The 27,775-nt window shown below is 34.9% G+C and overlaps 1 protein-coding gene across 8 annotated transcripts in view; it reads left to right on the top strand.

Moving 5' to 3' along the window:
• Positions 1–27,775, top strand: part of Ttll7 (tubulin tyrosine ligase like 7) — a 162,663-nt gene that overhangs the window by 26,219 nt on the left and 108,669 nt on the right. For 6 of the 8 annotated variants that reach the window (XM_058578990.1, XM_046443225.2, XM_058578988.1 and 3 more), the window contains exon 2: positions 1,220–1,353. The exons of the other annotated variants lie outside the window; for them this stretch is intronic. The gene's annotated coding sequence lies outside the window, so the exon portion shown is untranslated. The remainder of the gene's footprint in view (positions 1–1,219; positions 1,354–27,775) is intronic. 8 annotated transcript variants of the gene reach the window in all.

Genomic DNA, 27,775 nt, shown 5'->3' with positions numbered 1-27,775 from the left:
TCTCAAGGTCTTATTAGTTTCCTTTCTTTCTTTTATTAATTTTTTTGTAGTTGTGTATGAACAGCGCGCCTTTATTTTATTTGTTTATTTTTATGCGGAGCTAAAGATCAAACCCAGTGCCTCACATATGTTCGGCAAGAACTCTGCCACTGAGCTACAGCTCCAGCCCTATTAGTTTCCTTTCTAATATGACAATAATGTTTACCCTTCAAGCATTTTGACATAATAAAGATAATATAGTGAGTACTCAATAAATTATAATTATTGTTCTTTTGTTACAGTAGCTGTGACAGGCAATGTGATGTGATCCAGGTATGGAGTTTTCTGGTGACCTTATGTCAGAAATGGATGTTGTAATGTCCAAAGAATGAAGGTCCTGCATTTTTAAAGGAAATATTTCATATATAATAGTACTTTTCTTAGCTTAAAAAATTTGAGGGCTAGTATAAAGTTTTACTGCCTCAAAATTGCCTATTATTTGTATCAAGTCAAATGAAGAATCACATGATTTGAGAGTTATTTAAGAAATAGGGGTCTTCCAAATATATGTGTTTGAATAGAAAGTCATAGCACCTAAAGAAATGACTGTAGAGAGGTTTGAAAATTTCCTCCAAAATAACTTTGGGTTTGTTCCAACACAACAGAAGAGCTGATGACAGAAATTCCAGACTTGTGACATGAACTTTAACTCCAGATACCCATCTCAGCTAGCACAGTTTTATGTACAAATAAAACAGGCAAGACTACTGTCACTGGTAATCCTCTTAGAGGAAAGAGTAATTTTTTTTTCTTCAGACCACAATATTTTCTTCTGGAGTGTTCTTTCAACTATCAGTCAAGTCTCTATCAAAGGAAAGAAAAAACAAATTTATTAGGGTTAGGTAAATTCTCAGTCAATGAAGGTTGAGTTAGGCCTGGACTATATAAACTTTTCAATTTAAACAGAGGAGTAGATTAGATTGTAGTAATTGCACAAGCATTCCACAAGGATGACTTGCTTTGTTAGTGGTCTTTTAAAATCAGCTATCAGAGGAACCTATCAGGATTTTGATGTTTTAAATATTTGGAGTCTTTGTTAAGAGTAGGATTTTCTTTCATTATTAACCCCCTGAGAATTTGACTTTAGCAAATTGTGCAGTTGCCACACATTTTCAACATCATTTAAAGCCACCTTGGGTTATCTACAGAGGACTAACCAAGATTTATCCTGTATCTGCAGACTGCTGAAGCTAGAGCCGATCTCCCCTGTCTCCACCGGGAGAACCACAGGAGAAAGGCCCAGGTTCTTCCTGCCTGAACTAATCCAGTGGGAAGATCATGGTCATAAGAATCTGAGTCCACTAGGTTCTTTAGGTATGTGTTGAACTAATCAATAAATTAAGACTCAACTATATATTCTAGTCTCCAATAGTGTTGTATTTCATATTAGAAATTTTCATTTCGATCACTGTTAGATTGGAATTTCAGGGTTTTAAATAAATCTCTCCTTTCATTCTTATTTATTTCTTCTTTTCCAAATACCAAGGTACTTCTTATTTTATTTGGAAGCCCTTGTGATATATTTTGGTTTAAACTGGTTCTTAAAAAAATCAGTTATAAAGAGGTAAAATATTAAAATATCAATCTTATTTTCATGGTTAAGATTTATAATTTCTCATAGGAAAACTGGATGACTGTGTGTGTGTGTGTGTGTGTGTGTGAGAGAGAGAGAGAGAGAGAGAGAGAGAGAGAGAGAGAGAGAATGTGTGTGTGTGAGTGTGTGTGTGTATGTGTATATTTCCTTTATTACTCACCACTTGATGGACACTTAGGTGGTTTCTGCTTCTTGGTCATTGTGAATAGTGCTACAGTGAACATGGGAGTGCAGGTGTCTGACACATTAATTTCATTTCTTAATTTACATTCCCACCAACAGTCTGCAAGCATTCTTCTCTTTTCTCCACATCCTTATCAGCACTTGTTATCTTTACTCTTTTTGATATAAGCCATTTTTACTGGAGTGAGGTGATACTTCGTGGTTTAGATGAACTATGCGTGATTTTTGACATACACTATTTCTTCTCTATAATATGTGGAATCACGAGCATACCATTGTAGAGAGTGATTGGGAAGGGTAATCCTCCTTTTTTTTTTTAAGTGACTATAATTTACCCATTTCATTTGCATTTGGGATAGAGTTTTGGTTAAGGATCCCTTTGTTAGGCTCAGTCCTCTGCTTGTCTTTTTATTTTTATTTTTGTCTGTGAGCAGTCAGCTAAATGCACTGAAAAGCCGAGAAAGAAAAGCCTTGTGGGTTCATGCAGGGGCACATTGGTATCTCAGTCTCTCTTTCTGCCTGGTGTCTGCATCATTTTTTATGATCTATTTAAGAGCGGCTTCAGATTCCATAGTGGATGTAAGATGATTATTTTTACTCCGTGATTTTTAGTTATATATTAAGTAGGTAAGATAAATGTTATATAAAATCTAATGAACAGACACTTCTCAGAGGAGGACATACAATCAATCAACAAGTACATGAAAAAATGCTCACCATCTCTAGCAGTCAGAGAAATGCAAATCAAAACCACCCTAAGATACCATCTCACTCCAGTTAGATTGGCAGCCATCATGAAGTCAAACAACAACAAGTGCTGGCGAGGATGTGGGGAAAAGGGTACACTTGTACATTGCTGGTGGGACTGCAAATTGGTGCAGCCAATTTGGAAAGCAGTATGGAGATTTCTTGGAAAGCTGGGAATGGAGCCACCATTTGACCCAGCTATTCCCCTTCTCGGTCTATTCCCTAAAGACCTAAAAAGAGCATGCTACAGGGACACTGCTACATCGATGTTCATAGCAGCACAATTCACAATAGCAAGACTGTGGAACCAACCTAGATGCCCTTCAATAGACGAATGGATTAAAAAAATGTGGTATTTATACACAATGGAGTATTACTCTGCATTAAAAAATGACAAAATCATAGAATTTACAGGGAAATGGATGGCATTAGAGCAGATTATGCTAAGTGAAGCTAGCCAATCCCTAAAAAACAAATGCCAAATGTCTTCTTTGATATAAGGAGAGTAACTAAGAACAGAGTAGGGTCGAAGAGCATGAGAAGAAGATTAACATTAAACAGGGATGAGAGGTGGGAGGGAAAGGGAGAGAGAAGGGAAAATGCATGGAAATGGAAGGAGACCCTCAGAGTCATACAAAAGTACATACAAGAGGAAGTGAGGGGAAAGGGAAAAATAATACAAGGGGGACAAATGAATGCCAGTAGAGGGGGCAGAGAGAGAAAAGGGGAGGGGAGGGGAGGGGAGGGGGGATAGTAGAGGATAGGAAAGGCAGCAGAATACAACAGACACTAGTATGGCAATATGTAAATCAATGGATGTGTAACTGATGTGATTCTGCAATCTGTATATGGGGTAAAAATGGGAGCTCATAACCCACTTGAATCAAAGTGTGAAATATGATATATCAAGAACTATGTAATGTTTTGAACAGCCAACAATAAAAAATTAAAAAAAAAATCTAATGGACTAAATGAGGAGAACAGGAAATGCATTGGTATAGGCTTCTTGCAGGGAACAATATCTAAATGGCAATCTAAACTTTTAGGTGAAATAGTCACATAACTCTTGTAAATGGAATTGAGCAAATAAGAAAAACATTGCTCTATTCTAAAAACATACCTAAATTATCTACCATGGAATCAGATTTTGGCTTTGAAAAGTTTTTTCTTTTTAATTTATTTTTTAGTTGTAGTTGGACACAATACCTTCATTTTATTTATTTTTGTGTGGTGCTGAGGATCAAACCCAGAGACTCATATGTGCTATGTGAGCACTCTATCACTGAGCCTACAACTTCAGCCGGGCTTTGAATGTTTTTACATTTATGTTGTCCCATTTCTAACTTTTTTTTTTTTTTTTGGCTAGAAGAGGCAAATTGAAATTCAGACAGCAAGCTATGATTTGTCCACTCCTAGTTCTTCTATCTGTGCTTTAAGAGGAAATATTTGGCTTATAGCCAATTTTCTACCTTCTTTGGACATCATCCAGCTGTGGGTGCTGTAGTCTGTCTCTTCCTGAGATAAATTGGCAACCCTGCTTACCAGTCAGTTCCAGCCATGCTGGCTTTTGCTTCTAACAGCTAAGTCTGATAGTGTTATGTGAAGCTGTATAAAATAGAAGATACTGATCTGGGCCAGAAATTTAAAGGAAAAAAGTGCTAAATAATTTTTCCCTTTTGTTTTAAAATTTCATGATGTTTGTATATAACGATTTTGAAGTTTAACTTCTCAGAAAGAGTGGCAGAATTTTTTCTGTGGATTCCTAAAATAGATTTTTATGGAGCAATGTCTGTGCTCTCTGGAATTCTCTCAAGCTTAATTCCCATTTCTGTCCTATAGTAATTTTAAACTTTTTATTTTTTGAGGCAGGGTCTTGCTAAGTTGCGTAGGGGCTTGCTGAGTTGCTCAGGCTGATCTTGGACTTGAGATCCTCTTGCCTTAACCTCCTGAGTTGCTGGAATTACAGGCATGTGTCACCATGGCTTTAATTCTTTTTTTAAAATTATATATTATACTAATTGGTACTTACTAGATGTAGTCAATAATATTTATTAAATGTCTTAATTATTTAGGTCATTGTGATACATAAGACTTTCTGCTTGTCAGGTATATAAGGTATAAAGTCACACACACACACACACACACACACACACATATATATATTATATATGCATGTTTATTAAAATTTTTTTAAATTATGAAAACATCCCAATATTTCATATTAAGTTGAGAAATGGGAGACATGATAAAATGACTTTATTGATATGACCAAAGATAATGAAAAGAGTTTGATGGAGCTAAGAAGTGAAAATCAAGAATGTAGTTAGTATTTGGTATTTTTATGAAATTCTTTTTCCATTACAATTCATAGCATAGAAGAAACCATAACTTATTTGGTGTATTTTACTTGTAATTGTTCAATAAATGCCTGTTAAATTAAAAGCAAGTAGAGAAACATGAATTGGAAAAGTCTGTTTTATATTAAAGTGGGTAAGAGTATATAGTATGGAGAGCTGATCTACTTAATTAAAAAAGAAAATCTGCTATGTTAAGCTCTGTGCTTTATTCATATTGCTCAGAATGATACTGCCTTTCCAATAAAAATTCAAAAGCAAATACTTAAAAATATAAGACATAATGTAGTAGGCATTGTAACAGTGGGAATGAACGTGTGTTAGCTTTTCATTGTTGTGATCAAAACACCCGACAAGAACAACTTGAAGGAGGAAAGATTTATTTTGGATACAAATCAGTAGGTAGAGCTTAGAATATAAAGAGAAGCCCCTTTGATATCCAATGTGTAGATTTGCATAGGAACTATTTGACTCCTTCTCTGCCGAGTTCCAAGATGGTAGGAAACACTGATGACAGTGGCAAATTTGCCATTCAGAAGCCAACATGGTATAGTGTAAAGACTTGGAGAGTTAACAGACTTGTCTAATTCTTTAACAAGTCATTGAATCTCTCTCTGAGTCTTAGTTTTCTCATCTGTAAAATGAATCAATAAAGCAACTTATGAGGACAAAATGAAATAACTATCTAAACAGTGGTTCTCAAACTTGCCTGCACATATAAATCACACAGGGAGCTTTACTAAGGTCTTACACCCAGGCTTCAGTCCAGACAATTATCTCAGAAAATTTGTGGCTGGGACCACCACATCAGTATTTTTAAAAAGTTCATTTGGTTTAGTCTATGTTGAAATTCTTGGTCATAAAGCCTATAATGAAATATGTGTAACATGGTAGGCACTCGATACACATCTAGTTCCCTGAAACACACACAAATGACAGCCTTTAAGAGTACTTAGTATATCATGTAGAAAATGTATTTGCTTTGTTTTTACTATTGTTCTGTCAGATGATGGAATAACACAGGACTGAGATAAAAAGAGAGAAACTGCTTATTAGAGAGGAGAATGGCTACTTTTATTTTCAGACGCTATCTGTAATTATTTCAATGAATTATAATTATTTCAATGAAGCAAGACAGAAAATTTAAAAATATTTTAATTAAAATTTAAACCTTAATGGCTCACAGGTTGGGGATAACCTTAATTGATACAGAGAGATACTTGAAACATATAACAATCTTAATTTTAGCAAAGATATATTCATATTACATAGATCATGTCTACATAATAAGTGTTCTACATAATATGCAGACATGTAGATGTATGTTTTCTTTATAATAGTTGGTTGACTTTTAGTATTTGTGTGAAATATCGAAACCAGAGTTGAATCTTATAAAGACTGACATGTATTGTTAATATGATAATTTGCCTCCTGGTTTCATACTGCTGTTGTCATTATCAAATTATCTCCTCTGATCGTGGAACCTGTCTCTGAGTATAGATACTTCTATTAGCCACCAAAATCTATTAGGCTAACATCATGAAGACAAGAACATATTTTATGTGTTTATTAACATGATCTATATTTTCCATTATATCAAATAGAATATTTAGCAGTCTGCTTGTATACTTTTTAAAAATTGTTTGTTTTGACTTTGATCTTAGAAAGGTCATTTATTTATTGGAATTATTTTTTCAGTATGATTTTTTTTCCATAATAACTACTTTGAAAAGAACATCTAGAATAATAATTATTTGAAACATTCTTTAAGAAAGAACTTACTTATTCTTCTCATAGTCTTTACTGTTGCTAATTTTCAGCAATCATATATGTTCCTTATATTAGGTGCACATTCAGACAACAAAACAAGCATTTTTCCGATTTCCAGGAAATTGATGTATAAATTGGTGTATTAATTTTGCTTAGGTGAAATGCAAATTTGTTTTCTTTTACTTTTGTGGTTTTTAGATCAACATGTTCAATTATTAGAACATTTGTAGACTACCTATATCCTCAAATTTAAGTGAGTTAATGCATGTAAAATTCTTTAAATAATACCTGGCACATAGATTTAATAAATATTAGTTATTGTCTGCTGTAAGAAAACTGAATAATGTAAAAGTACATTATAACAGAGCCAGATACTTGCAAAATAAGTTAGAGAATTTTAAATTTTATGACTGAGTATAAGAGTTTATATTTCTGCTTTCTAGTGTTTACCACCTGAAAAGGAAATGCTTGACACACCAATAGGTATCTTGTATTCAGAGATGAAATTAAGATCGAAGTTTCTGGTTCCAGGAAGGAAAAATAGCATTTGGAGGCTTAACTAATTTTGTTAAAAAACCCTGATATTAAGGATATTAAGAAAATTGGAGAATTATAAGCCTAGAGAAATGCCCAATTTGTTGTTTCCATAGCTTTCCAATATGACAAAACCCAAACTGGTAATAATCCACTTGGATTGAATTAAAGAATTTGTGAGAAGTATCCAAACCAAAGTTGAATCTTATGAAGACTGACATGTATTAGTATGATCATCTTCCGTATGGTTCAATGCTTTGGTCATTATCAAATTACCTCTTCTGACACTGTGGAACCTTAAGAGTCCCTTGTGATTGACAGTTAAAATCTAGAACCTGTCATGGATAGATTTTGGGACAATATTATCAGAGACTATATGATTTATTTAGGAATACCGATTAAGCATATTTCATAGAAGGTAATGAGTTCATGCATTCCTATGTGACTAAGAAAACTGACTTGATTTTGCCAAGCAGAAAAATGTAACTCCAGTCCCTCCCTCTAATCTTCTTCCATCTGCTTTCTTCCCTTACTATATTTTTTATTCCTCCTTCCATTTCTTTTTGAAGAGCATTATTTTTAACTACATTCTTTTGAAAAATGCTCACATACAAACAGGGAAATATATTTTCCATTCTGTATTACCTTTCTTTAAAGAGCTTGAGATATGTTAAAATGATGTTAATGAAAAAATAAGTAATGACATTGTTGGTCATGATCATATAACTGTGTTTTTAAAGGTGCTGTGTTGTGCCTTCTAATCATATTTATTGACATCTGAAAAGAAGGTAGTGCACGTAGGGTTAGCTCACTGTGGAGGTCAGTCACGATAGGGTTGTTGAATCAGAACATGGAAAACAGTATAGGAATGAATTTGAAACTTTGCTGCAGCAAGGTGGATGGATCAAAAAAATATTTTTTTTTAAAGTAATGAACTGATGTTGGAATTGCATCCTCTAGAATCCAGGATGGCTTTAGGTAAGTCAGCAAAATTCTTTAATCTCAGTTTCTTCATTGTTAAATGAAGAAAATAATCTTTATTGACTTTTCAGTGTTTTGAAGAAAGCAGGGATTAAGAGTATGAATGCCAAACTAAAACTGTTTTTGCTTATGTAGTAGTATACCAGTCCTATCACTTACAGCAGTGTATCTTCATCTTTTCATCTTCAAAATGGGAATGATAGTAGTACCAATTTTTGAGGTTTTGCTAGGTATTATATAAGATAACCTATATAATGCTTAACATAGTGTTTTAACAGAGAGCAAATATTCATTCATTCACTCATTCAAGAAATTATTGAGTGCCTGTTATGTCCTAGATACTTTTATAGGTGCTTAGGATATGTGAGCAGAACCAAATAGTACTCTTCTTTGCAAATTTATAGTCTAATGAGAGAGAATTAAACACACAATTACTATGCTAAATGTTGTAAAAGAAAGGCACTTCAGGCTGTGAGAGTCTTGTCGGGGGAAAGATAAACTGTAAGTAGGCAAAGGCTAAAGACAGGAAGGAGTGGATTCCAGGAAGAAGGAATAGAATGTGTAGAGTTCATGTAGTAGGAATATGTGGTGGGTGATTACCACACAGAGTGTGGAAGGGAAGGTGACTCAGGATCTGAATGGAAAGATTGGAAGGCTAACAGGTATTTTGTTCTGTTGGGGCTTCCAACAGGGAGGCAGAACCTCTGAAAATGATTTGGAATAAGGTGTTACAGGTACTTGGAAGATGGCTTCTGAGGACTGCTATCTCTGCATTGGGTGGTGAATCAGCAAGGCTAGCTATCATGAAGAACAGCTGGACATCAATTGAAACTCACTAGGATAAAACCAAAATCTGTATCAGACTCTTTGCAACCTTGATCATGTGGTTGACCTCTATGAGGAGCTGGTGCTCTTTGCCAAGGAGCTGCATACATGCCTAACCCAGGGGGCCTGGGTTTGGAGGAGCCAAAGGAGAAGTGCTGGCAGGAACTAGGGAAGTTGCGGAGTCAAGTGTTTTACTAAGCCAACAAGGGGAGCAGACCCATGCCAGTATAAAGAAGCTATAAAGGGACCTTATATTAAATTTCAGAGCACAATGATCCATACTTTAATTCTGCCTTTCAAAATCACATGCTAACTTATTTGCCTAACTCCAACTTGGAACCAGGCAGGGAAGGGAATTGTGTGGAATATTATTAGCTTAATTGACAGCATCTTTCCTCAAAAGGTCTTTTTTTGGCTCTGATTAGGGTTTTGGTTTTCATGATGTGAACATTGAAAAGCCATCAAAAACAGCTGAAGTGTTGAGGGGATGAGAAATGGGAGAGTAACATGGCATGATTTATATTTTGAAATCCTGCATTCCATTTCAGAAAATAAATTGAAAGAGATTGAGGGTGAAGATAAGTACTGTTAGGAAGTTAGTACAGTGGTCCAAGTGAGAGGTGATGGTGGCTAGGATTAGAGATGCAGGCAAAGAAGATGTGAACAAGTAACAGTGTGTCCCAGAGATATTCAGAGGGTAAAGAACACAGGATTTGGGGATGAAATTGCTTAGAGCGGAGGGAGAAGAATACATTTCGAGTATTTGGTGGCTTTGAGAATATCCAGATGGAAGCGTTTAGTAGACAGTATAATACTGATATTAGTCACTGTTACAGGAGTAGAAGCAGCAGTTACAGAGCAGTTTGTTTATATTATTATCATTGACTTATTTTTCAGGGACATAATACTACTTTAATTTTATGGGTACGCAGTACCCTGATTATTCCCTGGCATAGAATAGGGCTAGCTTTTTATATCCCTCTTTTATTCTTTCACTAAATCTTTGCATAAGGATACATTTTTTTTACTCTTTTCTGTATGTCTGTTAATTCCATTTCCTCCCAGTTCCTAGATGATCCTCTTGACTTAGTTTGGGGGTCAGCACACTTTTTCTGTATAACACCAGTTAGTTTCTTTTACAACTATTGAACTCTTATCTCTTTAGGGCAAAAAGCACATATGGACAATACATTAACAAATTGGGCTGGCTGTTCAGTAAATCTTCCTGTCCTCTTCACTGTGTAGGTTTTCTGATACAAATACTGTACCTACTTGACTCCTTTTAGATTTATTTATCCATTTTATTTAATCGATTTTAATTCAGTAAATCTTTATTTACAGAATAGGTATGAGGTGAATTTGGCCTATGAGTGATAGTTAGACCCTTGTGCCTAGCCCATCATGTGCTTCACTTTTGTTTTATTTTTAATCACCTTCAACTTACTGGCTCTCAAATATGTTCAAGTTTTTTTTCTAATGTCTATACCTTCCCCTCACCGCTCTCCCAAGAAACTTTCATTGAGACCTTCTTTTGTCAAAATTATATATCATCTTCTTTCCTCTCACTTCTTGAAGGTTATCTCTTCCCATCTAGTTATCTTAGTAATTCTGATTTGTCCTATTGCTGCCTCAAAACTAATCATGAACTTTTCTAAATAAAATGACTTCCCTTTTTTCATCTTTCTCTTTGTAATATCTCAGGTGGTTGCCCAAGATGTGCCTTTTGGAAACTTTGTTCTGCCCTTGACTGCTGTGACCTTGGAGTGTCCCCTCATTCTCTTCCTCTCTCTGGCTGTATATCACTACCTTTTAAATACTTCAGGGACAACATATTTAGAATAAACTGTACAGATCTTAAGAGTCCAGCTTAGCTATACCCAGATCAATTTATAGAACCTTTCCAGCAACCCAGAAGTCTCCTTCACGACTCTTCCCATCAATTACCCTGATCCTTCCATCCCTCACCACATTTCTTTTCCTTTTTCCTCTCTAATTTCTATATATGAGAGAAAGCATACTACCCTTTGGCTTATTTCATTTAACATAATGATCTCAAGTTCCACCCATTTGCCTGCACATGACATCATGTCATTTTTCTTTATGACTGAATAAAACTTTATTGAGTATATATATACCACATTTTCTTTATTCATTCGTCTGCTCGTGAGTACCCAGGCTGATTCCATAGTTTGGCTGTTACGAATTGTGCTAATGCGGCAGGCTTTATTAAACACTCTTTACTGGCTGCTTTCCCTTCCCTCTGATGAGTTTCTGGTTCTGTACCAGTGTTTCCTGCACTTTACAAAACTACTTGTATTTGAATCCTCATATCAAGGTTTTTTCCTGGAGAAGCTGAACTAAGACAGATTTCTTGGGTAATGCCTACAGCGACTTAACTTGTAAATATCCTCTAATTTTCAGCTGATTCCTGGAGTGACTACTTGGACATATCTCAAATAATGACATGTCCAAATAAAATCAGAACTTGAAAAATGAAGTGCTTCTGCATTGATTATGAAGAGAAGATATCTAAGATTTTGTCACTATGCTTTCTTTCTATTCATTTCTGAAGGAAAAATCTTTTAAATGATTCAGTATGTACTGAGTGTTCCTAATTTTCTCTGACTTGGGTGTGAATAGCACCTCATACAAATATAACTTATATTGTAGCTCACAGTTAGCTATTTTTACATGATGGTCTCAGCCTTGGCTTGGATTCCTGGAATATGGGATCAGTTATTTTATATTTGGATTTACCCTAGAAGTATTAACTTCAGAGGTGGTTTAAGAAATATTCAAGTACTGAAATAAAGACAAAATGTTGTAATTCACATATATAATCCTGTGTGCTACTGGGAATGGCCAAATTTATAGATTATTTTAAGAGGTTTTGTGAATATTATATGTTAACATTCATCCTGACATATCATTTATAATTGATTTTATTCTTATATTTGCTTTAAAATATTAAGAGCTTTTAAAAAACAAATTGAATTTAATATGTGGAGTAGATAAGCAAGAAATATAATATACCAGTTTTTCCCCTGGCTAGGTTATAGTAAATATATAAAGATTTGAAAAAGAAATATAGTAGTTTAGACACATTTGTGTAGTTGTAATCAGATAAAAAATATTTTTTTTGACATTATTCATTCACAGTAAAATAAATATTATTTCATTTAGTATAAATCCTTACTCAAATAATTATGTCCTTTCTATGCCAGGAAAATCTCTTCATAGTCACTTTTAAAGACAATATCATATTCTGCTGTTTGTCCATAACTTCACTATTTAATTTCTTTATTGTATACATTTCGATTGTTTTCAGTTAGCAGTATTTCTAAATAATGTCTTGCCATACATTCTTGTTCACAAACTGCCTCAGTATTTTGGATAGTATTAGAACTGGTTTCTAGAAGTAGAATTATCAAATTAAGAGCATAGCTACAGAACACATTTTAGGCTTTTGCTAATGCTTTCTAGAAGGTTTGCTTTAGTGATGGTCCAGAGAGAAAAGTTCCTATTTTTTATTTTTCCACATTTAAAATTTTTTTTAATTCTAATTTGTTATATATGACAGCAGAATGCATTACAATTCGTATACATATAGAGCACAATTTTTCATATCTCTGGTTGTACACAAAGTAGAGTTGCACCATTCATGTCTTCATACATGTACTTAGGGTAATGATGTCCATCCATCTCATTCCACCTACCTCCATGCCCCCACCTTTCCCCTCCCCGCCCTTTGCTCTATCTAGAGTTCCTCTAATCCTCCCATGCCCCACCCCTACCCCATTATGAATCAGCATCCTTATATCAGAGAAAATATTTGGCATTTGGTTTTTTGGGATTGGCTAACTTCGCTTAGCATTATATTCTCCAACTCTATCCATTTACCTGCAAATGACATGATTTTATTTTCTTTTAATGCTGAATAGTATTCCATTGTGTGTGTATCACATTATATATATATATATATATATATATATATATATATATATATATATATAAATAAAATCACATTATATATATATATCACATTATATATATTTATATATATATATAATCACATTTTCTTTATCCATTCATAAACTGAAGGGGATCTAGGTTGGTTCCACAGTTTAGCTATTGTGAATTGTGCAGCTATAAACATTAATGTGGCTGTGTTTCTGTAGAATGCTGTTTTTGAGTCCTTTGGGTATATACTGAGGAGTGAGATAGCTGGGTCAATGGTGGTTCCAGTCCCATTTTTTCAAGGAATCTCCATACTGCTTTCCATATTAGCTGCACCAATTTGTAGTCCCACCAGCAATGTATGAGTGTGCCTTTTCCCCCACATCCTTGCCAACACTTATTGTTGTTTATATTCTTAATAGCTGCCATTCTGACTGGAGTGAGATGAAATCGTAGTTTTGATTTGCATTTCTCTAATTGCTAGAGATGTTGAACACTTTTTCATATATTTGTTGATTGATTGTATATCATCTTATGAGAAGTGTCTCTTCAGTTCCTTGGCCCATTTATTTATTGGGTTATTTGTTTATTTGGTGCTTAGCTTTTTGAGTTCTTTATATACCCTAGAGATTAGTGCTCTATCTGATATGCATGTGGTAAAAAATTGTTCCCAAAACGTAGGGTCTCTATTCACCTTGCAGATTGTTTCTTTTGCTGAGAAGAAGCTTGTTAGTTTGAATCCATCCCACTTACTGATTCTTTTTTTAAAACAATATATATATGTGTGTGTATGTATATATATATATATATATATATATATATATATATATATATTTGTAGTTGGACACAATACCTTTATTTTATTTATTTATTTTTATGTGGTGCTGAGGATCAAATTCAGCACCTCACAAATGCTAGGCAAGCGTTCTACCACTGAGCCACAACCCCAGCCCCCATTTATTGATTCTTGGTTTTAATTCTTGTGGTATATGAGTCATATTAAGGAAGTTGGGGCCTAATCTGACATGATGGAGATTTGGGCCTACTTTTTCTTCTAATAGGTGCTGGGTCTCTGAGTTAACTTCTAGGTCCTTGTTCCACTTTGAGTTGAGTTTTGTGCATGGTGAGAGATAGGGATTTAATTTCATTTTATTGCATATGGATTTCCAGTTTTCCCAGAACCTTTGTTGAAGAGGCTGTCTTTTCTCCAATGCATGTTTTTGGTGCCTTTGTCTAATATAAGATAACTATAGTTATGTGGGTTTGTCTCTGTGTCCTCTATTCTGTACCATTGTTCTACAAGTCTATTTTGGTGCCAGTAACATGCTGTTTTTGTTACTAGTGCTCAGTAGTATAGTTTAAGATCTGATATAGTGATGCCACCTGCTTCACTCTCCTTGCTAAGGATTGCTTTAGCTATTCTGGGTCTCTTATTTTTCCAGATGAATTTCATGACTGTTTTTTCTGTTTCTACAAGGAAAGTCATTTAGATTTTGATTGGAATTGCATTAAATCTGAATAGTGCTTTTGGTAGTATGATCATTTTGAATATTAATTCTGTCTATCCAAGAACAAGGGAGATCTTTCCATCTTCTAAGGTCTTCTTTAATGTCTTTCTTTAGCATTCTATAGTTTTCGTTGTGGAGGTCTTTCACCTCTTTTGTTAAGTTGATTCCCAAGTATTTTTGTTTTTTTTGAGGCTATTGTAAATTGGATAGTTTTTCTCATTTCCCTCTCAGAGGATTTGTCACTGATGTTCAGAAATGCCTTTGATTAATGGGTGTTGATTTTATATCCTGCTACTTTGCCAAATTCATTTATTAGTTCTAGAAGTTTTCTGGTGGAATTTTTTGGGTGTTCTAGGTATAGGATCATATCATCGGCAAATAGTGCTAATTTGAGTTCTTCTTTTCCTATCCATATCCTTTTAATTTCTTTCATCTGTCTACTTGCTCTGGCTAGAGTTCAAGAACTCTGTTAAATAGAAGTGGTGAAAGAGGGCATCCCTGTCTTGTTCCAGTTTTAGAGGGAATGCTTTCAATTTTTCTCCATTTAGAATGATGTTGACCTGGGGCTTAGCATAGATAGCTTTTACAATGTTGAGATATGTTCCTGATATCTCTAGTATTCCTAGTGTTTTGAGCATGAATGGGTGCTGTATTTTTTCACATACTTTCTCTGCATCTATTGAGATGATCATATGGTTTTTATGTTTGAGCCTATTGATTTCCATATGTTGAACCAACCTTGCATCCCCGAGATGAACCCTACTTGATTGTGTTACACTATCTTTTTAATGTATTTTTGTATTTGAGTCACCAGAAATCATTGAGAATTTTTGCATCTATGTTCTTTAGAGATATCGGCCTGACGTTTACTTTCTTTGATATGTCTTTGCCTGGTTTTGGAATGGATAATACTGGCCTCATAGAATGTGTTTGGAAGTGCTCCCTGTTTTTCTATTTCATAAAATAATTTGAAGAGCATTGCTATTAGTTCTTCGTTAAAGGTCTTGTAGAACTCAGCTGTGTATCCATCTGGTCTTGGGCTTTTCTTGGTTGGTAGGCTGCTGATAAGCATCTTCTATTTCATTGCTTGAAATTGATCTGTTTAAATTGTGCATATCATCCTGATTCAATTTGGGCAAATCATAAGACTCTAGAAATTTTCTATTTTATATGAGTGAAAATTTTCAAAATAATTTATAATTATCTTCTGTATTTCTGTAGTGTCTGTTTAATATTTCCTTTTTCATCACATATGTTAGTAATTTCAGTTTTCTCTTTCTTTTCATTAGCATGGCTAGGGGTTTGCCAATTTTATTTATTTTTTCAAAGAACCAATTTTTGTTTTGTCAATTTTTTCAATTATTTCTTTTGTTTCAATTTTATTGATTTCAGCTCTGATTTAATTATTTCCTGTCTTCTACTGCTTTTGGTGTTGGTTTGTTCTTTGTTTTCTAGGGCTTTGAGATGTAATGTTAGGTCATTTATTTGTTGACTTTTCCTGCTTTTAAGGAATGAACTCTGGCAATGAATTTTCCTCTTAGTACTGCCTTCATAGTGTCCCAGAGATTTTGATATGTTGTATCAGCATTTTCATTTACTAAGAATTTTTTAATCACCTCCTTGATATCTTTTCAAACCCATTGTTCATTCAGTAACATTATTTAGTCTCTAGGTGTTGGAGTAGCTTTTATTTCTTATTTTATCATTGATTTCTAATTTCATTCCATTATGATCTGATAAAATGTAGGGTAGTATCTCTACTTTTTTGTATTTGCTAAGAGTTGCTTTGTGGCATAATATATAGTGTATTTTAGAGAAGGATCCTTGTGCTGCTGAGAAGAAAGTGTATTCACTTGTTGATGGATAATATACTCTTTATATGTCAGTTAAATCTAAGTTATTGATGGTATTATTGAGTTCTGTAGTTTTTTCATTCAGCTCTTGTTTGGAAGATCTATCCAGTGGTGAAAGAGGTGTGATAAAGTCACCCAGAATTATTGTGTTGTGGTCTATTTGACTCTTGAACTTGGGAAGAGTTTGTTTGATGAACGTAGATGATTCATTGTTTGGGGCATATATATTTATAATTGTTAAGTCTTGTTGATGTATGGTTCCCTTGAGCAGTATATAGTGTCCTTCTTAATCTCTTTTGATTAACTTTAGCTTGAAGTCTACTTTATTTGATATGAGGATGGAAACCCCTGCTTGCTTCTGCGGTCCATGTGAGTGGTATGATTTTTCCCAACCTTTCACCTTCAGTCTGTGGATGTCTTTTCCTATGAGATGAATCCCTTGGAGGCAGCATATTGTTCGGTCTTTTTTTTTTTTTTTTTTAATCCACTCTGCTAGCCTATGTCTTTTGATTGGTAAGTTTAGGCCATTAACATTCAGGGTTATTATTGAGATATGATTTGTATTCTCAGCCATTTTTGTTATTTAACTTGACTTGGTTTCTCCTTTGATTCGTTTTTCCTTTAGTGTACTACCTCCCTCTGCTGATTTTCATTTCCTCTTCATGGAATATTTTGCCGAGGACGTTCTATAGTGCCGGCTTTCTAATTGTAAATTCTTTTACCTTTTGTAATTTTATTTTATTGTTTTAATTGATTTTATTTTTTAAATACATGACAGCAGAATGCATTACAATTCTTATCACACATATGGAACACAATTTTTCACATCTTTGTATATAAAGTGTGTTCACCACAAATCATGTCTTCATACATGTACTTTGGATAATGATGTCCATCACATTCCACCATCCTTGCTAATCCTCTGCCCCTTCCCTTTTCCTCCCACCCCTCTTCCCTATCTAGAATTTATCTATTCCTCCCATGCTACTCCTCCCTATCGCACTATGAGTTATACCCAAAGGACTTAAAAACAACATACTACAGGGACACAGCCACATCAATGTTTATAGCAGCACAATTCATAATAGCTAAACTCTAGAGCCAACCTAGAATGTCCTTCAGTGGATGAATGGATAAAAAAAATGTGGCATATATACACAATGGAATTTTACTCAGCAATAAAATAGAATAAAAATCATGGCATTTGCAGTTAAATGGATGGCATTGGAAAAGATTTGCTAAGTTAACCAATCCCCAAAAAACAAATGCCGAATGTTTTCTCTTTTAACGTTTGTTTATTATTTTATCATGAAATCTAAAGCTTAATTTGCTGTATATGAGATTCTTGGTTGACATACTTTTTTTTTTCAGAGCTTGGTATATGTTGTTCCAGGATCTCCTGGCTTTGAGGGTCTGGGTTGAAAAATCTGCTGAGATATGAATTGGTTTCCCCCTGTATGTGGTCTGATTCCTCTCTCTTTCAGCCTTTAAAATTCTATCCTTATTCTATATGCTAGGCATTTTCATTATAATGTGCCCTGGTATAGATCTATTGTAAGTTTGTACATTTGGTGTCCTGTAAGCCTCTTGTATTTGATTTTCCATTTCATTCTTACTTTTGGGAAATTTTCTGTTATTATCTCATTGAAGATATTGTGCATTCCTTTGGTTTGAAACTCTGTGCCTTCCTCTATCCCAATAAGTCTTATATTAAGTCTTTTGATGCTATCCCATAATTCTTGGATGTTCTGTTCATGGTTTCTTACTATCCTCACTGTGTGGTCAACTTTATTTTTCAGATTGTGTACTTTGTGTTCATATTCTGACGTTCAGTTTTCCAAGTGATCCAGTCTATTGTTGATGCTTTGTATTAAGTTTTTTATTTGGTTCATTGTTTCCTTCACTTCAAGGATTTCTGATTTTTTTTTTCAAAGTCTCCATCTCTTTCTTAAAGTAATCTTTTGGTACCTGTATTTGCTCTGTTATCTCTTTGTTGGTATGATCAATGGATGCCTGCATTTGCTCCCTTATTTGATTATTGGTGTCATCAGTGGTTGCCTATATTTGTTCTCTTATCTCTTTGTTGGAGTGATCAATTTTTGTCTGTATTTACTCATTTAGGTCATTCTTTAATTCACAGATCATTTTAATTATGAACGTTCTGAACTCCTTTTCTGACATTTCATCAGCTGCACTGTCCATGGGTTCTGTTATTGTAGTGTTCTGTTTGTTTGGGGCATTTTCCTCTCTTGTTTTTTCATGTTGTCTATGTGTCTTCCTTTCTTGAAGTGTGGATCTGAGGTATTACAATTTTTACCATATAATCTCGTAGTATCCATGCAGATTATCTGTACCTCACCTTGGTGTTGGGCTTCCAGACCCTACTGGTGTCCCATGATGGATACTACTGCAGCTAAAGATGGGGGCGACAATAGCGGAGGTAACTTGAGATAGCAGTGGAGGGGCCCCAAGATGGATGCAGTGTCTTTCAGAGATGGGGCTGAAAGGGTGGGCCTTACGCTGGCTTTGGGATGCCTGCTCCAGACGCAGCTGCTTTTAGGCCTTGTCTGTTATCCCAAGGTAGAGGCTACTATGTGGTGAAGGCTATGGAGTTGTCTGCAATGTCCCAAGATAGAAGTGGGTTAGGCCTGAGCTCTCAGGTGTAGGGAGGTGGCAGACCTGGATTTACCCTGGGCCTGGGTTCCCTTGCAGGTTGGTGGAGGTGGATCTGGTCCTGAGCTCTGTCTGGTGTCTGCTGGTCGGTGAAGGTGGTCTGGTCCTGTACTGGAGCCAGATCTCCAGCTGAGGTCTGCTGGTGGCAAGATGGACCCGGGCCTACCCTGGGCCTGGGCTCCTGTGCAGGTTCTTTTCATATTTTTAATTGGTACATTATGATTATATACAGTAGTGGGATTTGTTACATATTCATACATGCACAGTAGAACAATATAATTTGGTCAATTTTGTACCCCAGTATCTCTTCTTTTCCTCCCCTCCTTCTTCCTCCTGTTTCCTTTTCTCTACTTTACTGGTTTCCTTTCTATTTTCATGAGATTCTTCAAACCTTTTTTTTACCCTTCTATTTTTTTTCTCTAACTTCCACATTTGAGAGAAAACTTACAACTCTTGACCTTCTGAGTTTGACATTTCTTTTAACATAATACTTTTAAGTTCCATCCATTTTCCTGCAAATGAAAAGAATTTTATTCTTCTCTCTGGTTAAATAAAACTCAGTTATGTATACATAACCCATTTTCCTTATTCATTCATCCATTGATAGACACCTTGGCTGATTCCATAGTTTGGCTATAAACAGGATACGCACATGTTGTTATGGTATGATGATTTAAATTCTTTAGGATAAATGCCAAGGAGTGATATGGCTGGGTCATATTGTGGTTCTCTTCCCAGTCTTTTGAGGGACCTCCATACTGATTTCCAGTGTTTGTACTAATTAACAACTCCACCAAGAATGTAAAAGTGTTCCTTTGCCCCTACATCCTCTCCAGCATCTATTATTGTTTGTATTCTTGATGGCTGACATTCTAACTGAAGTGAGGTGAAATCTCATATAGTTTTGATTTGCATATTCCAGTTAATATGTGGACTATTTTATCATATATTTGTTGTTCATTTGTATTGTTTAGTTCATTTGCCCATTTATTAGTTAGGGTAGTGGTTTGTGTGTGTGTGTGTGTGTGGGTTTGAGTTCTTTGTGTATTCTGGATATTAATCCTCTGTCAGAAAAGTAGCTAGTAAAGATTTTATCCCATTCCGTAGGTTCTCTCTTTTCACTCTTGTTTCCTTTGCTGTGCACAAGCTTTTTAACTTGAGGCCATCTCATTTATTAATTTTTGGTATTGTTTCCTGAGCTTTAGGAGTTCCATTGAGGAAGTTATTGCTTGTGCCTGTATGTTGGAGTGTTAACCATAGGTTTTCTTATAGCAGTTGCAGAGTTTCTGGTTTAATTCCTAGGTCTTTGATTCATTTTGAGTTGAGTTTTGTGCAGGGTGAGAGATAGGATGTAGTCTCATTCTTTTGCATATAGATAACCAGTTTTTGTAGCATAATTTGTTAAAAAGTCTTTTCTCCAATGTATATTTTTGGCACCTTTGTCAAATATAAGATGTTATATCTTTTTGGATTTGTCTTTGTGTCTTCTATTCTGTTTCATTGATCTATGTGTCTGTTTTTATGCCAGTAGTATGCAACTTTTTATTTTTTTGCTATAGCTCTGTAACATAATTTGAAGTTCATTATTGGGATGCCATCAGCATTGCTTTTTAAAAACTTTTTTATTAGGAATATTTTTCTTTTTTTATTTACATACATGACAGTAGGATTAATTTTGACATAATTACAAAAACATGGAATTTGTTCTAATTCAGTTCCTGGTACTTCTGCTTTTCTCTCTTTCTTCCTTCCCCTGTTCCTTTCCCTCTGCTCTTTACTGCTGTTTGCTTATAGTTTTTTTTTAAAATTAGTATCTTGTGGATGTACATTGTGGTGAGATTCACTGTGGTATATTCATATATGTATGTAGGAAAGTTAGGTCAGATTTATTCTATTATCTTTCCCTCTCTAATCCCTCCTCTCTTCCCTTCATTCTTGTTTGTTTACTCCATTGATCTTTCTTCTATCGTTTCCTCTTATTTTGGATTATCTTCCACATATCAGAGGAAATATTTGATCTTTGACTTTTTGGAACTGTCCTTTTTCACTTAGCATGGTAGTCTCCAGATCCATCCATTTACTGGCAAATGCCATAGAGTCATTCTTTTTAATGGCTGAGTAATACTCCATTTATGTATACCACTTTTTCTTTATCCATTCATCTGTTGAAGGGCACCTAGGTTGGCTCCATAGCTTAGCTATTGTGAATTGAGCTGCTATGAACATTGATGTGGCTGAAACTCTGTATTATGCTGATTTTTAGGTCCTTTGGATATATACCAAGGAGTGGGATAGCTGGGTCACATGATGGTTTTTTCCTAGTATTCTGAGGAATACTCCATACTCTGCTTTCCAGAGTGGTTGCAACAATTTGTACCCATTTCCTTAAGTCTTTGCCAAGGTTTATTGTTACTTGTTGTATTCTTGATAATTGCAATTCTGACTGGAGTGAGATGAGGTCTCAGTGTTGTTTTAATTTGCATTTCTCTAATTGCTAGACATGTTGAACATTTAAAAAATATACTTGCTATTCATATATGTCATATATTTCTTCTTTTGAGAAGTGTCTGTTCATTTCCTTTGCCAATTTATTGATTGGGTTATTTGTTTTTTTGGTATTAAGGTTTTTGAGTTGTTTGCATATCCTGGGTATCAATGCCCTATCTGAGAAGCAGGTAAGAAAAAATTTTCTCACATTCTGTAGATTGTTTCTTCACATACTTAATTGTTTCTTTTGGGGTGAAAAACCTTTTTAATTTGATGCCATCCCATTTATTGAGTTTTTATTTTACTTCTTGTGTTCTAGGAGTTAAGGAAGTCAGTTCCTGAGGCAACATGTTGGAGTGTTGGGCCTACATTTTCTTCTAGCATGTGCAGGGTCTCTGCTCTGATACCTAGATCTTTAATCCACTTTGAGTTGAGTTTTGTGCAGGGTGAGAGACAGGGTTAAATTTCATTCTACTACATATGAATTTCCAATTTACCCAGAACCATTTGTTAAAAAGGCTCTCTTTTCTCCAGCATATGTTTTTGGTGCCTTCGTCTAGTGTGATATAGTGGTATTTATGTGTGATTGTGTCTGTGTCTTCTGTTCTTTTCCATTGGTCTTCTCCTGCTTTGGTGCCAAAACGACGCTGTTTTTGTTACTATAGCTCAATAGTACAATTTGAGGTCTAGTATTGGGATGCCTCCTGCTTTGCTTTTCTTGCTAAGGAATGCTTTGGCTATTCCGGTTCTCTTATTTTTTTTTTAAGTGAATTTCATGACTTGCTTTTTCTGTTTCTGATTGAGGAATATCATTGGAATTTCAATGAGAATTGCATTTGATAGAATTGCTTTGTCTATTCTGGTACTTTTATTCTTCCAAATGAATTTTGACTGCTCCCTTCCAGTTCTGTGAAGAATGTCATTGGTATTTTGATGAGGATTGCATTGAGTTTATTTATATATTGTTTTTGGTAATATGGTCATTTTGTAAATATTAATTCTGCCTATCCATGAACATGATAAATCTTTTTATCTTCTAGTGTCTTCTTCAGTTTTTTTTGATCAGTGTTTTATAATTTTCATGGTGGACGTGTTTTTAACTTCTTGGATAGACTTATTCTAGTATTTTTTTTTAGGTTATTGTGAATGGAATTGTTTTTCTCATTTCTTTTTCGGCAAATCCATTATTGGTGTATAGGAAAGCTATTTATTTTTGGATGCTGATTTTGTATCTTGCTGCTTTCCTGAATTTATTTGTTAGCTGTAAAAGACTTCTGGTAGAACTTTCTGGATGTTCTAAGTGTAGAACAATATCATTTGCAAACAGTGATAATTTGACTTCTTTCTTTATTTTTATCTGTTTTATTTCCTTCTCTTGCCTAATTGTATTGGCTAGGATTTCAAGTACTATATTGAATAGGAGTGTGGGAGTGTACATCTTTGTATTGTTCTGAATTTTAAAGACAAGTGTTTTCAGTTTTTCCTCATTAATTATGATTTTGTCTTTGGGTTTGTTTTATATAGCCTTTATGATGAGGTATTTCTGTTCATAATGCCTTCAGCATTTTTATCATGAATGGGTAATGACAGAGGAAAATTATAAGCTATCTTTAAATAAGCAAACCAATAACTTGAAATGCTTTCAGTTTAATTTTAGTAATTACTATGCCCAGTTTTCTAATTTAATAGTCCTAAAGACAATGAATTATTCATGAAGTGATGATTTATATTTACAACAGTGATACATTTAATGTTGTGTTACATGAAATATTATTTGTAAATGACATTTCAAATTTAGTGATGTAACTCTGGATAGAATCAGTACAATCTAGAATAAACTGAAAAATAACCATTGTCTATCATACAATATTTTCTCATGTTCCTGCATCCTCTTTGGAAATCTAAATATTTACTTTATTAAATTACCCTTTTACCCTTTACCCTTTTACCAAGAGTAAACTCGAGGAAAGTATGGTAATCAGGGAAATACATTTAATATCATCAAATTGTGTTCCTGACATTTCTAAGAATATCTGTGTTTACTTTGAGGAAATAATTATAAACAATAAAATTGAATAGAGAATTTTTCGGCTATTTTTAAAAATTGTTACTTTAATTTAAAAAAATGTTTGAGCTGGGGTTGGTGGTGCTTTCCTATAATCCTAGCAACTTCGGAGGCTTGGTCAGGAGAATTGCAGTTTGAGGTTAGCCTCAACAACTTGATGAGATCCTGTCTCAAATTAAAAAACAAAAAAAAGGATAAAGCATCCTTGGGTTGAATCCCAGTACTACCAAAACAAACAACAAAAACAACAACAACAACAAAAACAAAAACAACAAAAAAGAAAATTATGGAATGCTGGAGGGCCTATCATGTTCAGAAGATGTTTCTTTATTAGTCAAGGGACAATTACTCTTTTGTATGATTCATAAGTACAAATAAGTAAGAATGGCCTTGTTCTGAGAATAAAGATTTTATGTTGAAATTAATGTTTGTACTTAACTCTTTATTCTTCTCATTAAGAAGAATATATTTATAAAATTTTAAATAAGAATAAATGACAGGGATGCTTTCTATAAATAGCTTTAATGTTCCTCATTGATATCCTTACTACAAATCACTGCCTCCTTTCATGAAGGAAAATTAATTCCATTTGACAGTTACATGATTGTCTCTATGAAGTCAGTATTCTTACTTCTTCCTTGACAGCTTAAGATGAGAACTCCATGGGGAGAAGTGTAATTATGAGGAACTTTGTATTGAGAAAGATACTTCAGCTTCCTAGTCTTAGTGTTAAAAGAGATCAAGAGCAATGATAATTTTCCAGGCCAATATCTTAGTTTCCTTTGAGTCTTCCAATATATATATATTCTACTAATATTTGTAGTAATGTCTTATGCCTGGAATTCAGCTGTTTTACTGTGTTTTAGTTAGCTTTCTCACTGCTGTGTCTAAAAGACCTGATCAGAACTATTGTAGAGGAGGAAAAGTTTTTTGGGGGGCTCAAGTTTCAGAGGACTCAGTTCATAGATAGTAGGCTCATTCCTCAGGGCTCCAGGTGAGGCAGAACATCATGGCAAAAGAGTGCGGCAGCGAGTGAGAGGAAGTAGCTCACTTCCTGATGATCAGGAAGGAGAGAGAGAGAGAGAGAGAGAGAGAGAGAGAGAGAGAGAGAGAGACAGAGACAGATAGACAGACAGACTCTACTCAGCAGATACAAAATATATACCCCAAAGGCATGCCCCAATGACCCAACTCCTCCAGCCACACCCCCTCTGCCTTAGGTTACCACTGACTGAGTTAAAGCTCTTATAACCCAGTCATTTCTCCTCTAAAGCTTCTTGCATTGTCTCACAAATGAACTTTTGGGGGGCATATCACACCCAAACTATAACATACAGTTTCATCTAACTAGAACCCAAGTGATAATCAAGAAGTAAATATAATTGAGTTCTGGTTAATCACAGAAGAGAAACATCCCCATTGATAATGTGAATTTATATATTATCTGTTTGCCATTTGAAACCTGCTAATGTACTTATCTTCTTGGTAGATGAGTGAGGAGCAGAGAGTAAGGAAAGCAGAAAGAAATGGCAGGCACCGTCATTTTGGGGTTAGGTGAGATGAAGGGCTGGTACTCATGACACCCGTATTTTTCTGGCTAATTTTTTTATTGCCCAGGATCACAACCACAGATACCTGTGATAGTGGCTCTTCATTATTATTTTCCACTGAGTCTGCTGTTGTTTTTGGCAAGTCCAAAGGCAAGGTGCTTTTCCATACTTTGCTTCAAATCAAGGCAGTTCCCCGCCAGCAACATGGATTCTGGTCCTTATCCCGCCCAGCCCTGGAAGAACTATCACAGAAAAGTGGTGGAGTATGGGAATGGTCCTAGGTTGAAATGCTGCTCCCACTTCTTCCCCAGGTTCATTACTGCTACCCTTACTACCTCCTTTCGTGAAGGAAAATTCCATTTGACCCTTATATGACTGACTTTATGAAGTTTAGCATCCTCATTTTTCCAGCATTCTCACTTTTCCTTGAATCCAGGCTTCTTTATTTCTTGTATGCCTTTGGTCATTTTCCAGAATCCTGAAATGTTTGTTTCTTTGACAGTTTTATCATTGTCATTTGAGGAGAATTGCTGAAAGCAATCTGATTCTGATTCTATATTCTTTTTTTTTTTTCAACCAGAGATTGAATCCAGGGGTGTTTTACCATTGAGCTACCATTCCCAGTCCTTTTGATTTTTTATTTTTGAGACAGGATCTCACTAAGTTATTGAGGATTTTACTAAATTGATGAGACTGACCTTGAACTGATCCTCCTATCTTACCCTCATGAGTCACTGGAATTACAGATATGCACCACCCTGTCTGGCTCTAGGTTCATTTTCAATTGAAATATGGGAAGTTCTATTTTGAGTGAGACTTGCATTAGAAAACCTATCTAGGTTATGAATGAATAACTTAAACCATTTCCACCTCAGGGGCCAAAACTTTTGAATTTTAGAACTAGAAAGGATCTGAGTTCCACCTTCTCTCTTTTTCACATTCATGATTGTAAACCTGAGTGCCTTCTGCAGACTATTGATGTCACTGATTTAGAAATAGCTCATGCATGAGTCAGTCATTGCTTTCCCCTGCCCTGTGCAGCAGCAGGAACTGATGTCCTTCCTCTGTGCTCAGCCCTCTGACTCTGAGCTAATCCAGGTCTAAGTGCAGAAGGATTCTCAGCCCTGCCCAGGGGTGAGTCTCATGTGAATTGAGGTGTATTGAACCAGAAGCACAAGCAGTCTTTGTTTCCAGGAGATTTGGATGCACATTCTAGTTTGAGAACTACTGGCATGGTGTAAAGGCTTAAATGGTGTTTACTGCTGCCATGAGTTCTGTACACTAGACATTCTGATAGCTAGTAAGTTGCTGTTTCTTACTATAGCTAAGATCAATTGCATGCAAGACACCATTGTTTTATTCACTTAGGCAAAGAACTGCAATTTCAATTATGTAACAGTGCTTTCCTAATATTGCAGTTTATTTCATACATGTTGATAGAGTCTTTAGAGGTAGTTTTTAAGCATCACATATCACTTTCATCCATATAGAGAAAGGAAAATACACGTAAAATAAATTGATTAAAGCATTCCTTAAAAAATTCTTTACATTGGAAGAGAAACTCTTTTGAATTTCTTCTTGATTCAGTTCTCATACCAAGGTATCCATTGAGAGTCAATGTTGTAGTATTTTATTTTACTCTCTCACATTTTTAAAAAAATATATTTATTTATTTATGTCTCTTTAGTTTTAGATGGATACATTAGTTTGTTTTTATGTGGTGCTGAGGATCGACCCAGTGCCTCATGCATGTTAGGTGAGCACTCTACCAGTGAGCCACACCCCAACCCCTACTCTTACATTTTTTATTGGTGTATCAAAATTATGCACATAACTGGCAGTTGTTATTAAATATTCATATATGCACACAATATAACAATATAATGTGATCAATTTTGTTCTCCAGTGCCAGTATTTCTTAAAAGAGTTCCACTCTTGTATATGGGTTTTTCTTTCAGCTTCCACACTGATGCTGTGAATTTTGTTGTGTATGCGCAGACACTGTCAGGACTGCCACCTGGCTGACAGCAGTGATAAGACACATCATAATTCTTAGAGGTTCTTTTTAAGTGGTATAAAAGAAAACAAAACAGTGTGGCTTAGAATCAGAGAAAAGTGGTGGTAATCATGGATAGTATCTTATCTCTGATTTCCTCACTTTTGTTATAGATATAAATTTTATTGATTGTTCTTTATTCTGTGTCCTCATCCATTTATTTCTTTTGTAGTAATCATCCTTGCTTTTTATCTTGGTTATATTTATATGGTTTATCTTTTCATCTGGAATCTTCTTGCTGTATAAAACATTTTCAATTGTAATTTTAGTTATATGAAATATAACTGATCCTATGGAATAATGAATGAATTAGTCTGGGTTCACCAGAGAAACAAACAATAGTTTTTTTTTTTTTGTGTGTGTGTGTGTATATGTGTGTGTGTGGAGAGTGGCGGGGGAGGGAGGAAGAGGAAGAGAGAACAAAGATACTTATGTAAGAAATTGGATTATGTGATGATGAAGGTTTGCAAGTCTAGTAGGCTGGCAGGAAAGAGTTGAAATTGCAGTTTGAGTCCAAAGACGATCTGAGGCTGAATTTCCTCGTTCTAGGGGAAGCTCAGCTTGTTTTCTCTTAAACTTTTAGCTGATTGGATGAGGCC

Source organism: Marmota monax, unplaced genomic scaffold (assembly GCF_021218885.2).
Source record: "Marmota monax isolate L192 unplaced genomic scaffold, Marmota_monax_Labrador192_F-V1.1 WCK01_AAM20220418_F8-fsc00046, whole genome shotgun sequence".
Lineage (NCBI taxonomy): Eukaryota > Metazoa > Chordata > Mammalia > Rodentia > Sciuridae > Marmota > Marmota monax.
This window is presented reverse-complemented; position numbering and strand designations above follow the sequence as displayed.